The sequence below is a fragment of the Glycine max genome, chromosome 3, assembly GCF_000004515.6.
Source record: "Glycine max cultivar Williams 82 chromosome 3, Glycine_max_v4.0, whole genome shotgun sequence".
Classification (NCBI taxonomy): domain Eukaryota; kingdom Viridiplantae; phylum Streptophyta; class Magnoliopsida; order Fabales; family Fabaceae; genus Glycine; species Glycine max.
The window spans coordinates 7,826,418-7,839,108 of record NC_016090.4 but is presented as its reverse complement, the minus strand read 5'-3'; positions in this window follow the sequence as shown (position 1 = coordinate 7,839,108).

Here is a 12,691-nt window from a genome sequence, read left to right as displayed (position 1 = left end):
ATTTTTCAAAAGAACCATTGAGGAGTTATACTCCAACCTCCTTAACTTACAGAACCGAACACATACCTTTTGGGATACTTTCGATGATGTGTTCCAATCTCTACATGTTAAGCTTTCCACATTGAATTCAGCACCTAATGTCATATTAGATGGGAATTGGGTATCTTAACATAAGAGATTTCAGATGGACTTTAATCCTAATCCCACAGCCGACCTTTTCACGAGATCTCTACTTAACCCTTTGGTTAAATGATCGGCCAAATTATGTTGAGTTCTCACAAAATCCACTGATATCACACCATGCATGATTAACTCCTGAACCATGTTGTGTCTAACACCCAAGTGTCTAGACTTCCCATTATACACTTGACTATATGCCTTAGCCAAAGTAGCCTGACTATCGCACCTGATAGACATGGGAGGTATAGGTTTGGGCCACAATGGAATCCCATAGATCAGATTTCTTAGCCACTCAGCTTCTTTACCAGCTGCTGCTAAAGCTACAAATTCAGATTCCATTGTTGAATTTGTAATGCAGGTCTGTTTCTTGGATGCCCAAGAGATAGCACCTCCTCCAAGGAGGAATACCCAACCACTTGTGGATGAATAATCTTCCATATTGGTTATCCAACTTGCATCAGAGTAACCTTCAATAACCGAAGGAAATCCGGTATATGTCAAACCATAGTCAATGGTTCCCTTTAAGTACTTGAATACTTTATTAATAGCTTGCCAATGATGAGAACTGGGATTACTTGTAAACCTACTAAGTTTAGCAACAACATAAGCTATATCAGGCCTAGTACTAATCATTGCATACATGAGTGATCCTATCGCCCTTGAGTATTCAAGTTGAGACACTGCTACACCTTTATTAGGTAATAGCTTCAGGTTAGGATCAATGGGAGTACTTACCGGAGAACAATCTTTAAAATTAAATTTTTCCAATATCTTCTCAATATAATGTGATTGAGAGATGGAAATGCCATTGTTTCCACGTTTGATCTTTATTCCTAAGATCACATCCGCCTCCCCCATATCTTTCATATCAAACTTAGAAGACAAAAATGCCTTAGTTTCATCAACTTGATCTTGATCGGTACCAAAGATCAACATGTCGTCTACATACAGACAAATGATAACTCATTTGCCATGAGTATCAAACTTGTTGTATAGACATTTATCTGCTTGGTTTAGAACAAAACCACTAGACAACACAACCTCATCAAATTTTTGATGCCATTGTTTAGGCGCTTGTTTCAAGCCATAAAGAGATTTCATCAGCTTACACACCTTATTTTCATTTCCTGGCATAACAAACCCTTCAGGTTGTTTCATGTATATCTCTTCATCCAATTCACCATTTAAGAATGCAGTTTTCACATCCATTTGGTGAATCACCAGATTGTGGATAGCAGCAAGTGCTAACAACAGTCTAATAGTGGATATCCTAGCAACAAGAGCATATGTATCGAAAAAATCAATACCCTCCTTTTGCCTAAAGCCTTGGATAACCAATCTGGCTTTGTACTTGTCAACAGTACCATCCACTTTCATCTTTCTCCTAAAGATCATCTTACATCCTAATGGCTTATATCCAGGAGGTAAGTCAACCAATTTCCAGGTATTATTTTGCATGATGGAATCCATCTCACTTTGGATTGCTTCTTTCCAGAATACAACATCCCTTGAAGCCATTGCTTCACTAAAAGTCTTTGGGTCTTCCTCAACATTCCTTGACCCTTCAACCAAATAGAGTTGAAAGTCATCACCAAATGACTTAGCCTTTCTTACTCTCGTACTCTTTCTAGTTTCAGTACTAGTTGAAGGTATATCCTCAATATTAACTGAGACTTTCGGCATGGAATTCATGTCCTTTGGCCTAGGTATAGATGTAAACCTTTGTTCATCAAAGATAGCATCCCGTGACTCTATAACCGAGTTCACAGCAACAGAATCATTAGATTCTAGCACATAGAATCTATATGCTTTAGAATGTTCAGCATATCTAATAAATATGATATCTATACCTCTTTCACCTATGGTTTTCCTTTTAGGTTCTGTAAGCCTGACTACAACCCTACATCCCCAAATTTTGAGATAACTCAAATTTGGTGTCTTTTTGTGCCAAAGTTCATATGGGGTAACCTTATTCCTTTTGTTAGGAATTCGGTTCAACAAGTAACAGGCTGTCAACATAGCCTCACCCCAAAATCCTTCACTTAAACCCGAATAGGATAACATGGAATTCACCATTTCTTTCAAGGTTCTATTCTTCCTTTCGGCTACACCATTCTGTTGTGGTGTATAGGGAGCTGTAGTTTGATGTATTATTCCAGTAGATTGAAAATAAACCAGATCATAATACTCACCTCCCCTATCCGTACGAAGAGTTTTGATTAGCCCATTTTAATGAAGTTCTACCTCTTTCTTATAAATTTTAAATTTATCAAGAGCTTCATCTTTTGTATTTAATAAATATACATAACAATACCTTGATGCATCATCAATAAAAGTAACAAGATATTTTTTATGACCTAATGATGGAGTAGCATGCAAATCACACAAATCACTATGAATAAGGTCTAAGACTTTAGTCTCACTTATAACATCCTTAAAAGGTTTCCTAGTGATCTTGGTCAACATGCAAGTTTTGCATTTTTCAATGTTCATATCAAAAGGAGGAATCATACTTGTTTTTGACATATCTTTTAATCTTTTGTAATGAACATGTCCTAATCTAGCATGCCAAATTTTTTATTTTGTCATATTAGTTATAGAACTACACGAGGCCATACAAACAGATTCATGAACAAAAGGAACATCAATGTTTAATTTAAACATTCCATTACAACGATAACCAAATCCAACAAACAAACCATGTCTTGACAAGATGTACTTGTCACTTTCAAGTACTTGCTTGAAACCACAATTATTTAAAACCATACCAGACAATAAGTTCTTACGAATACCAGGTACAAATAAGACATTATCCAAATACAAACTTTTTCCGGAAGTAAAAACTAAATTCACACAACCTAATCCTAGGATTGGTTCAATTGCAACATTGTCATCTTCACAATAGAGCCATCATCGATTGGTCTAAATTCCTTGAACCAACGACGATCTTTGCACACATGGCTTGTTGCTCCCGAATCAAACCACCAAGCAACGTCATCATCCTGCACATAGAATGCATCAGATATTAGTGATACATAATTTGAATTCATATTCGAATTAACATTATTCACTTCAATCTAACCTTGTTGCTTTTCAGGATCATTTGACCCACTTGGACCAACCTTGTTCTTTCCTTTGAACACCCGACAATCCCTCTTTAAATGACCAGGTTTCCTACACTTCCAACATGACAATTTTGTCTGTTTGTTTGGACCTTTGTTCTTATTTCCTTGAAATTTTCGTTTGTTACCTTTAGCATTGTAATTTTGCTTAACTGTTCCACTTTCCTCTACCATATTAACGGAAGAGGAACCTGCTACGTTTTTATCATTGACTTTGTCAATTTCCTAAGCCCTCAGCGACTCCTCAATCATGAAATGACTACCGAGTTGAACCAGAGTCAACTCTTCCTTCTTATGTTTCAAGGTATGCTTGAAGTCTTTCCAAGAAGAAGGCAGTTTATCAATTATAGATGAAACTGCAATGGATTCATCCATTTTCAAATCATGTTGAGTAAACTGACCCAAAATCCACAGCAGTTCATTATATTGTTCCATAACAGGCCTCGAATCAATCATTTTGTAATTAAAGAAATTACTAACTAAGAATTTGTTACTTGAGGCATCTTCTGCCATATACTTGGATTCAAGAGAGTCCCATAATTCCTTAGCAGACTCAACATTTTGATAAATATCAAAGAGAGAGTCAGACATACCGTTCAGAATGTGTCCACGACAAATGTAATCGTCGTTCTCCCATTTCGAACGCTTCCTTGTTTGATCCAGAGTTTCGTCTTCCATATACACCGGCATCGGTGTACTCAACACATACACCACATCAATGTTGTCAAGAGAAAGTGCATCTTCTTCTGCCATCTTCTGAAATCCTGCCCTTCAAACTTGTCCAACTTCGCAAACTTGTTTGTCATCTTCGAACTATCGTTCGTCATCTCGAAAGATTTGATTCAATCTTTTGTTGGTTAATTTGAAAATTCGAGATGATAGTGGATAAATCTGAAGTCATGTATAACACTTTCAGATTGAATCAAATTTCAGGGTTCAACCAAAATTGTTCAATCGGATAAAATCAGAAGATTATAATTCAAGAGTTTTGTTTTGGTCTTGTATGTTTTGTCACCCGTTATGCTTTCTGAACCAGAATGATTATTTATGATCAAAGAAAAGGTGGTTTTTGGCGGTTGATGGAAGTTATTTCTTTTTCAAAATTGTCGTTGATGGAAGTTTTAGTAACTTCCATGTAACTTCCAAAATTTGCCTAAACCGAACATCTCGTTATTACATTAAAACAAGCGTGCACTCTTATTTTAACATAATAAAGAGATCAATTACACTAAAATTTCCAACACAAGGTCATTTGATCTAGCACGAACTTGCCAGTTTTGATAAATGCAGAGATGCTCTGTAGCATCATCACCACTTGCTTCTATTGGTGAGCATTCAATCCGCTTAGTAAAGAAAAGATGAAATCTGCAAAGGATTCATCATTTCACATTATTTAAGAAATTCAATTAACATAATTCAATTTTACTGATCTTAATTAAAAAAATAAGCCAACAAATCAGACATATTTGCCTGAATTTTAAAATTTTCAAAATTTCAAAGTAGCCCAACTAATCTCAACATGACTAGTGGCCAAGGACAACAAGCCAAAAAAATTACTTCAATGAAACAATAACATGACTGCAGATGTCATCTAAATTTGCATTATAATGGAAACCAGATCAAGGAAGAAAAAACAGTCACTTAAATTTTTTTTTAAACCTTTGAAACATTTGTTGAGACTAAAAATTCAATGCCCCATATTAACATAGTTATATCAGTAAAAACTTACACTGACATTAGTATTGCAGTGATAGAGCACATTTAACTGAGGAAGCTACATGAGTATTAGTTATTAGATGGTAGTACTTGGTTAGATACTTTGTTAGGCTCTGGATAAAGCTACTAAGGTAAATGCTAAGGACACTACAAGCTACTAGTAATTGTTCTTTCTTCTTGTTGATTTTATTCATTTCAATCATATTTATAACCCGGAAGGATTATGGCATGTGCTGCAATATTACCATGTAACAAACTCAAAAAGGAATAACGGAATTGGAATAACAGAATTGGTTTTATATCACTAACCAATTCTTACAATATCTATAATCTGGAATATTCTATTATTCTATTATCTACTCAACAAGAATCTCTTTGTATCTATCAGACGTAGTCTTGGTATTGGATTGGTCTCTTGGTAACTCTCTTGGGCCTGTTGCCCCCTGGTGTCTCATTTCTAACAATACCCTCCCCTGGGAAGTCAACCTTGTCCTCGAGGTTTTATGCATCGCGTAAGGAGTTCCAGTTCTCCCAGGAAGTGTTCTCTGGGGCGAGGCCGCGCCATTGGACCAGGACTAGGCGAGAGGGTGGATCCATAGTGGAGTCCCACTTCCAATCGAGAAAGGATAAGGGTTCGACCACGGGGTGGTTGTCAACCTGAGTTGGCGGCAGAGGGTCACCTGTGACTGGGGGCGGGCCGTGGTGTTGTTTCAATAGAGATACATGGAAGACAGGGTGGATTTTGGAGTCTGTCGACTGTTAGACCTTGTGGCCTCAATAATCTTAATAGGGATAGGCTTAGAATGCAGAAGAAGCAGCAACAATCAATTTAATAATGTTCTTTAAACATGCAAGGAAAAATTGATTGCAATAACATAAATGAGATAAGGGAAGAGAGAATGCAAACACAGTTTTATACTGGTTCGGCCACAACCGGTGCCTATGTCCAGTACTCAAGCAACCCACTTGAGATTTCCACTATCTCTTGTAAAATCCTTTACAACTTCTGAACCACACAGGGACAACCCATCCCTTGTGTTCAGGAATCCTTACAACTCAAGAGACCCTCGGTCCCTTAATTAATTTCATTGAGTAAGAAGAATGGAAGAAGAATTCTCTCTTCAAGAGAAGAATATTACAATGAAGATCCATGGATGAACTCTTAATGGATTTGCAAGTGTTTGCCCAAGAGTTCTTGAGAGAGCATTTTACAATGAAGTTTTCTTGGAATCTCTCTCATTTTCTTTTGAGAGTATAAGACATTTTTGCCAAGCAAAACTCTCTTTTTAATTCGTGCCCTAGTCACCTATTTATAGGCCTTTGATGGCCATTCACAAATCTAATGAAAAGATGTGACTGTTGGTAGATTTTCTGAAAACTTTCCACTAGTAATCGATTACAATGTTTGTGTAATCGATTACACAGTTATAATTTGAAGGGTTATGACTTTTGAATTTGAATTTCCAAAGTTCCGTTGCTGGTAATCGATTACAGACATATGGTAATCGATTACATGTTGAAAATTCAAATTCAAAACATTTTTCAACAGCTATTTCTCAACCATGTCTTCTGGTAATCGATTACACTTCCTGGTAATCGATTACCAGAGCCTTGCATGTCTTGAAAGCACTTTGTTTTAAGGCAAGGCTTGGTCTTTAGTGAATCTTGAAACAAGGCTTTGTCTGTTGAAGCAATCTTGAATTATTCTTGAAGCAAATGCATATCATTTGAAGCAGCCCTGTTAGATTCTTCTTTGACATCATCAAAATCATGTATACATACATTCACACCGACAGCTGAAGGCGGTATGCCACGGTGCCAATTTTCTCAACGACCAGGTAAGGGCCATAGAAACGCTTGGCGAGCTTGGAGTAATGAGGGCGGAGGGAAAGCTGGCGATAAGGCCTAAGGCGGACATAAACCCAATCCCCTACCTGAAATTGGACATCCCAACGATGGCGGTCGACGTATGTCTTCATAAGTGTTTGGGCCTTTAGCAGGCGTTGTTGGAGTTTGGAGTGCACTGCCTGTTTGGTGGTGATTATGGAATCAGCAGCTTCAATGCAAGATGTCCCTGGAATATATTGTGGTAAGGTAGGTGGAGGCTTACCATAGGTGACCTCGTAGGGAGAAAGACCCGTGCCGGAGTGAGTGGATGTGTTGTAATTCCATTCGACTAAGGAGAGGAAAGAAAACCACAGGGCAGGGCGATCATGTACAAAAGAGCAAAGGTATTGCTCTAGGGTCCTGTTAAGGACTTCTATTTGACCATCGGACTCAGGATGGTAAGCAGTACTATAACGGAGCTTTGTGCCACTGATGGGGAACAATTCGCGCCAAAATGCATTGAGAAATAACAGATCTATATCGGAGACGAGGCTGCGAGGAAATCCATGGAGCTTGCAGACGATGTCGATGAAGAGTCCGACGACCTTATGTGCGGAGTATTTAGGGGGTAAGGCGCCGAGATGAGTGCCCTTGGAGAATCGGTCAACGACCACTAAAATTGTGGTGAACCCGTGGAATGGAGGCAGCCCAGTGACAAAATCCATAGACAAATCCTCCCAGATGCCCGTCGGGATAGGGAGGGGTTGAAGCAAACCTACTGGTTTACGGCATTCAGTCTTCGTCTGTTGGCATACTCTACATTCCGAAATCAGTTGGTGGATGTCGCGGCTCATGTTATCCCAGAAAAATTGGTCTTTGAGGCGACGCAAAGTGTTGGTGTCGCCCATGTGCCCACCCAAAGGGGTGGAATGAAATTCCTATAGGAGAATGGGGATGAAAGGGCTGTCTGACGGGAGCCAGAGCTTGCCAAGAAAACAGAGCCAATCGTCGGAGAAGGTGTAGTCAAAGTAAGCCGCAAGGTTCTGACGTATATGCTCCCGCAAAGTATGACATGCAGTAGATTGAGTAAGGGAACGTTTGAGCTCAGAGACGCAATCTAAATGGGGAATGGAAAGGATGAGACATTAGGCCGGGGGAGCGAGGCGGGAGAGAGCATCTGCAGCGACGTTGCTGGAGCCGGAACGATATTGAATGGTATAGTCGTACCCGAGAAGCTTGACTAGGTAGTGTTGCTGTTCGGGAGTTTGGATCACTTGATTCATCAATTCTTTCAGGCTCTGATGGTCTGTAATGATGGTGAAAGGATGACCAAGCAAGTAGTGCTGCCATTGGCGGACGACTACAGTGATGGCATGTAGCTCACGAATGTATGTCGAGGAGCGCTGCAATTTTGAGCAAAAGAGTTTGCTAAAGAAAGCAATTGGGTGAGCTTGCTGGGATAGGATGGCACCCATGGCAACCCCCGAAGCATTTGTTTCTACACAGAAGGGGATAGAGAAGTTTGGAGGGGTAAGTACCGGCGTGGAAGTCATTGCCTGCTTTAAATGGTGGAAAGCATGTCGAGCATCCTCAGTCCAAGTAAAATTGTCTTTGCGCAACATAGCGTTCAAAGGGGCCGCGATGAGGGCATAGTCGCGTATGAAGCAGCGGTAGAAGCTAGTCAAGCCAAGAAAGCCGCGAAGGTCCGTGGTGGTGGCCAGGAGGGGCCAATCCAGCATGGCATAAATCTTGGAAGGATATGGGGAAACTCCGGCGGCAGAGATGATGTGGCTCAGGTATTGCAATGTGGTTTTGGCAAAAACGCATTTGGAAGCCCTTAAGTAGAAAGAATTAGCAGTGAGCACCTTAAACACTGCCTCCAAGTGGCGGAGATGGGTGTCCCTAGTGGCGATGTAGACTAAGATGTCATCAAAAAATACTACGACAAATTTATGGAGGAAAGGTTTCAACAATTCGTTCATGGTAGCCTGAAAAGTCATCGGCGCGTTGCAGAGCCCAAAGGGCATAACGCAATACTCGTAGTGTCCAGTGTGGGTACGGAAGGCGGTCTTGGGAATGTCCTCTGCGGCCATGCGAATCTAGTGGAACCCCTGGCGCAAGTCAAGTTTCGAGAAGTAGAAGGCGGCACCGAGCTCGTCGAGGAGTTCATCAATGGTGGGCATGGGGAACTTGTGCTTGATTGTAATGGCATTGAGTGCACAATAATCAATGCAACATCGCCAACTACCATCCTTTTTCTTCACAAGGAGGACAGGGGAGGAGAAGGGGTTGTGGCTGAGTCGGATGAGGCCGGAGTCAAGCATTGACTGGACTTGCTTTTCATGTTCTGTTTTTTGGCTGTAGGGATAGCGGTATGGTTTGACCGTTATTGGTTTCGAGTCAGGGGCGAGGTGAATGTGGTGTGAGATTGGCCAGGTAGGGGGAAGGGTAGTTGGTTCGCGGAAAAGGTGGTGGAATTGACTGAGAAGGTTGGTGAATTCAGGGGGAGGTAGGTGTTCGTCTTCCAAAAGGGTGGGGGAGGTGTGAAGTGGTGAAGAAGAAGGTGGGGTGGGGTGGATATGGAATAAGGTTGAGATAGCCTGGGTTCAAAGCATTCTTTTGAGTTGGTGGGCTGAAGCCGGGGGGGTCTAACAGGAATGTCTGCAATCAATTGGACTAGAAGGCCCATGTGGGTGAAGTGCATAGACAGGGAGGTGTAATCAATAGTCACAGGGCCCAACTCCCGCAACCATTGGACTCCAAGGACTAGGTCCGCACCATGCAAGTCAAGTCCGAAGAGGTCATTAATGAAATGGTGCCCTTGAATGGTGATGGAAACCTGAGGGAAGCGAAGGTTGCAATCGATGACGCCGCCGTCACCAACCATAACAGGTAGGGGTTGTATCGAAGTGGAAGGCAGGCCGAGGAATTTGGCAATGCGCAGTTGCACGAAATTATGCGTACTGCCGCCATCAACAAGTATTGTAAAATGGTGACCATGAATAGTGCCATAGACACGAAAAGTCTTAGGGGCGGGCATGCCTGACATCGCATTCAGGCTCAAGTGTGGGGGGTTATCGGCCGTGGGTGATGGGGGAAGGGAATCAATAGGAAAGAAGGGCGAATCAGGTGGAGCAGGGGAGGGAGATACCTCGACATCATCCTCTGCGATGAGAAGATGGATACGGGGGTGACATTTGTGTCCTGGGATCCACTTTTCATCACAATAATAGCATAGGCCCTTGTCGCGTTTGAGAGCGATCTCCTCCGGGGACAGACGGCGGACAAGGAGTTTGGTCTGGTGGGGGTGAGGGACGTGGGGTGAGAAGGTGGGTTGGGGCTCAGAGTAGGAGGGTGAGGCGTGGGTAGGTGCTGGGTGGTGTTGTGGTAGGTGGGGCGGTGATCACCAAGTTTGTCTTCCTGGAGCTTAGCCAAAGCCATGGCTTATGGCAAACACAGAGGCTGTAACGCCTGCACCTCGCGACGGAGATCAGGGGATAAACCGGAAACAAAGCAACTCAACAGGAGCGGAGGAGCAAGGCCGACAACGCGATTTGTGAGGCGCTCGAATTCCGACAAGTATTCATTAACGGTACCGCGCTGCTGCAATTTGAAGAGGGCTCTGTAGGGGTCGTCGAAATACGACGACGCGAAACGGGATTCCAGCGCCTGGAGCATGGCCTGCCATGAAGTTAGGAAGCCGTTCCGCGACATCCACTGAAACCAACAGAGGGAGGGTCCCTCCATGTAAAAGGAGGCTACGGTCAGTCAGTCGGCATCAAAAACGCCTTGGTAATCGAAGAATTGCTGAATTTTAAAGATCCATCCGAGGGGATCTTGGCCGTCGAAACATGGCACTTCCAGTTTCATGTGTGGACGGGGTATGTGAGGTGGTGGTGAGGAAGGTGGGGGCTGTGGGGAGGATGGTGTGGTGGTGAGTGCAGCAAGGCGGTCGAGGACGGAGTCTAGTTTGAGAGTGAGGTCAGCATTGGCCTGGGTAAGAGTCTGATTGTTCTGAGCAAGAGTGGCTTGGTGTTGGGTGAGCTTGTGGACTGCTTCCTCCAAGCGTTCGAGTGAGGTTTGTCGCGTGGAGTGCTCGGGCATGGTGACGATGGCAGGTCGGACCAGTTTGTTAGGCTCTAGATAAAGCTACTAAGGTAAATGCTAAGGACACTACAAGCTACTAGTAATTGTTCTTTCTTCTTGCTGATTTTATTCATTTCAATCATATTTATAACCCGAAAGGATTATGGCATGTGCTGCAATATTACCCTGTAACAAACTCAAAAAGGAATAACGGAATTGGAATAACAGAATTGGTTTTATATCACTAACCAATTCTTACAATATCTATAATCTAGAATATTCTATTATTCTATTATTTACTCAGCAAGAATCTCTGTGTATCTATCAGACGTAGTCTTGGTATTGGATTGGTCTCTTGGTAACTCTCTTGGGCCTGTTGCCCCCTGGTGTCTTATTTCTAACATACTTTATAATGCAAATACAAAACCCATGAACTGATAGTCAGTAACAACTAATTGAATAATAAACATAGATATAAAAAGATTTCATCATTGTAACCAATTAAAATAACATTAGATAAGCACACAAAATAAGGGAGGTAAAATGATAAAATTACACAAAGTAAGCTAACTCATTGTACGAACAACACAAGAGTAGATTGTTTGACAGAGAACTAAAGACATAAATTGACAAACTAAATATATCCCTAGAGGTGAAAAAGATCACTCATTTAACAATCTAAGATAACTATCATTGAGTAAGGAGAAAAGAGGAGAAGAAATAGCAAAACTAAAGCAAGCCATCCACCAGAGAGCAATTAACAAAGCGCCTAACTTTAGATTTAGCATTTGTGATAGTTTGAGATATCTTTGCGGACTCATGTTGTGTTCTAGCCACCGTCTCCTTGCAAGGCACATGCAAAACAATACACATGCAAATGCATTTGTAATTCTTTCCTATACATCCTAGGATAGCTTTCCTATACATCCTGGCTTTACCTGAGGTAGATGCATTTGCATGTGTATTGTTTTGCATGTTTGCAGTTGATATCAATGAAGCTGTTTGGTATATCAATTCACCACGACAAAGTTTTGAAATGCACAAAGAGGAAATTATACATCAAAGTAATTCCAAATGTCCAGTTGTGTAATAAAGAGAAAATTAAACATGCAAGTTGAATTAAAGTAGCTTTGAAAATGAGTCATGTAGCAATGATCAGACTCACATGTAAAGATATTGTACATAGAGGAGTAAGTTCTGGATATAGAATCAACTATGTGATTGATCTGCACGTTTAGAGCTCAAGAATTTAGAACGGAACTTGGAACAAAAGATGGAATATTTTGTAAACTAATAAACAAATGTTAAATTGACATCAAGCAAGAGATGACAAATATGAAATCCAGGTTTGGGGGATTAAATGTGATTAGACATTTTTATATAATGGATTTCATAATTAATGAACAGATTTCTTTTGGCATCCAAAATTACAGCTAAAGATTCATGGGTAAATTAATAAACAAATTTTAATTGACATAAAGCAAGAGATGACAAATATCAAATCTGGGTTTGGTGGATTAAATGTGATTAGACATTTTTACAGTTATTGTAATAAAAAAGAAAATTAAGCATGAAATTGAAATTAGAACACAAAACTACAACTAAAGATGCATGGTAGAGAAAACTTTGATATCGAAGGCTGTCCAATCTCTCTTTGATTGATCAATATGTCATATTTGCAATTCTCATTCCTAATGGAGTCGAAATAATCCTTGCCTTGAATCTCTCTTTACTTAGTATTGATTATATTAAATTTCAAA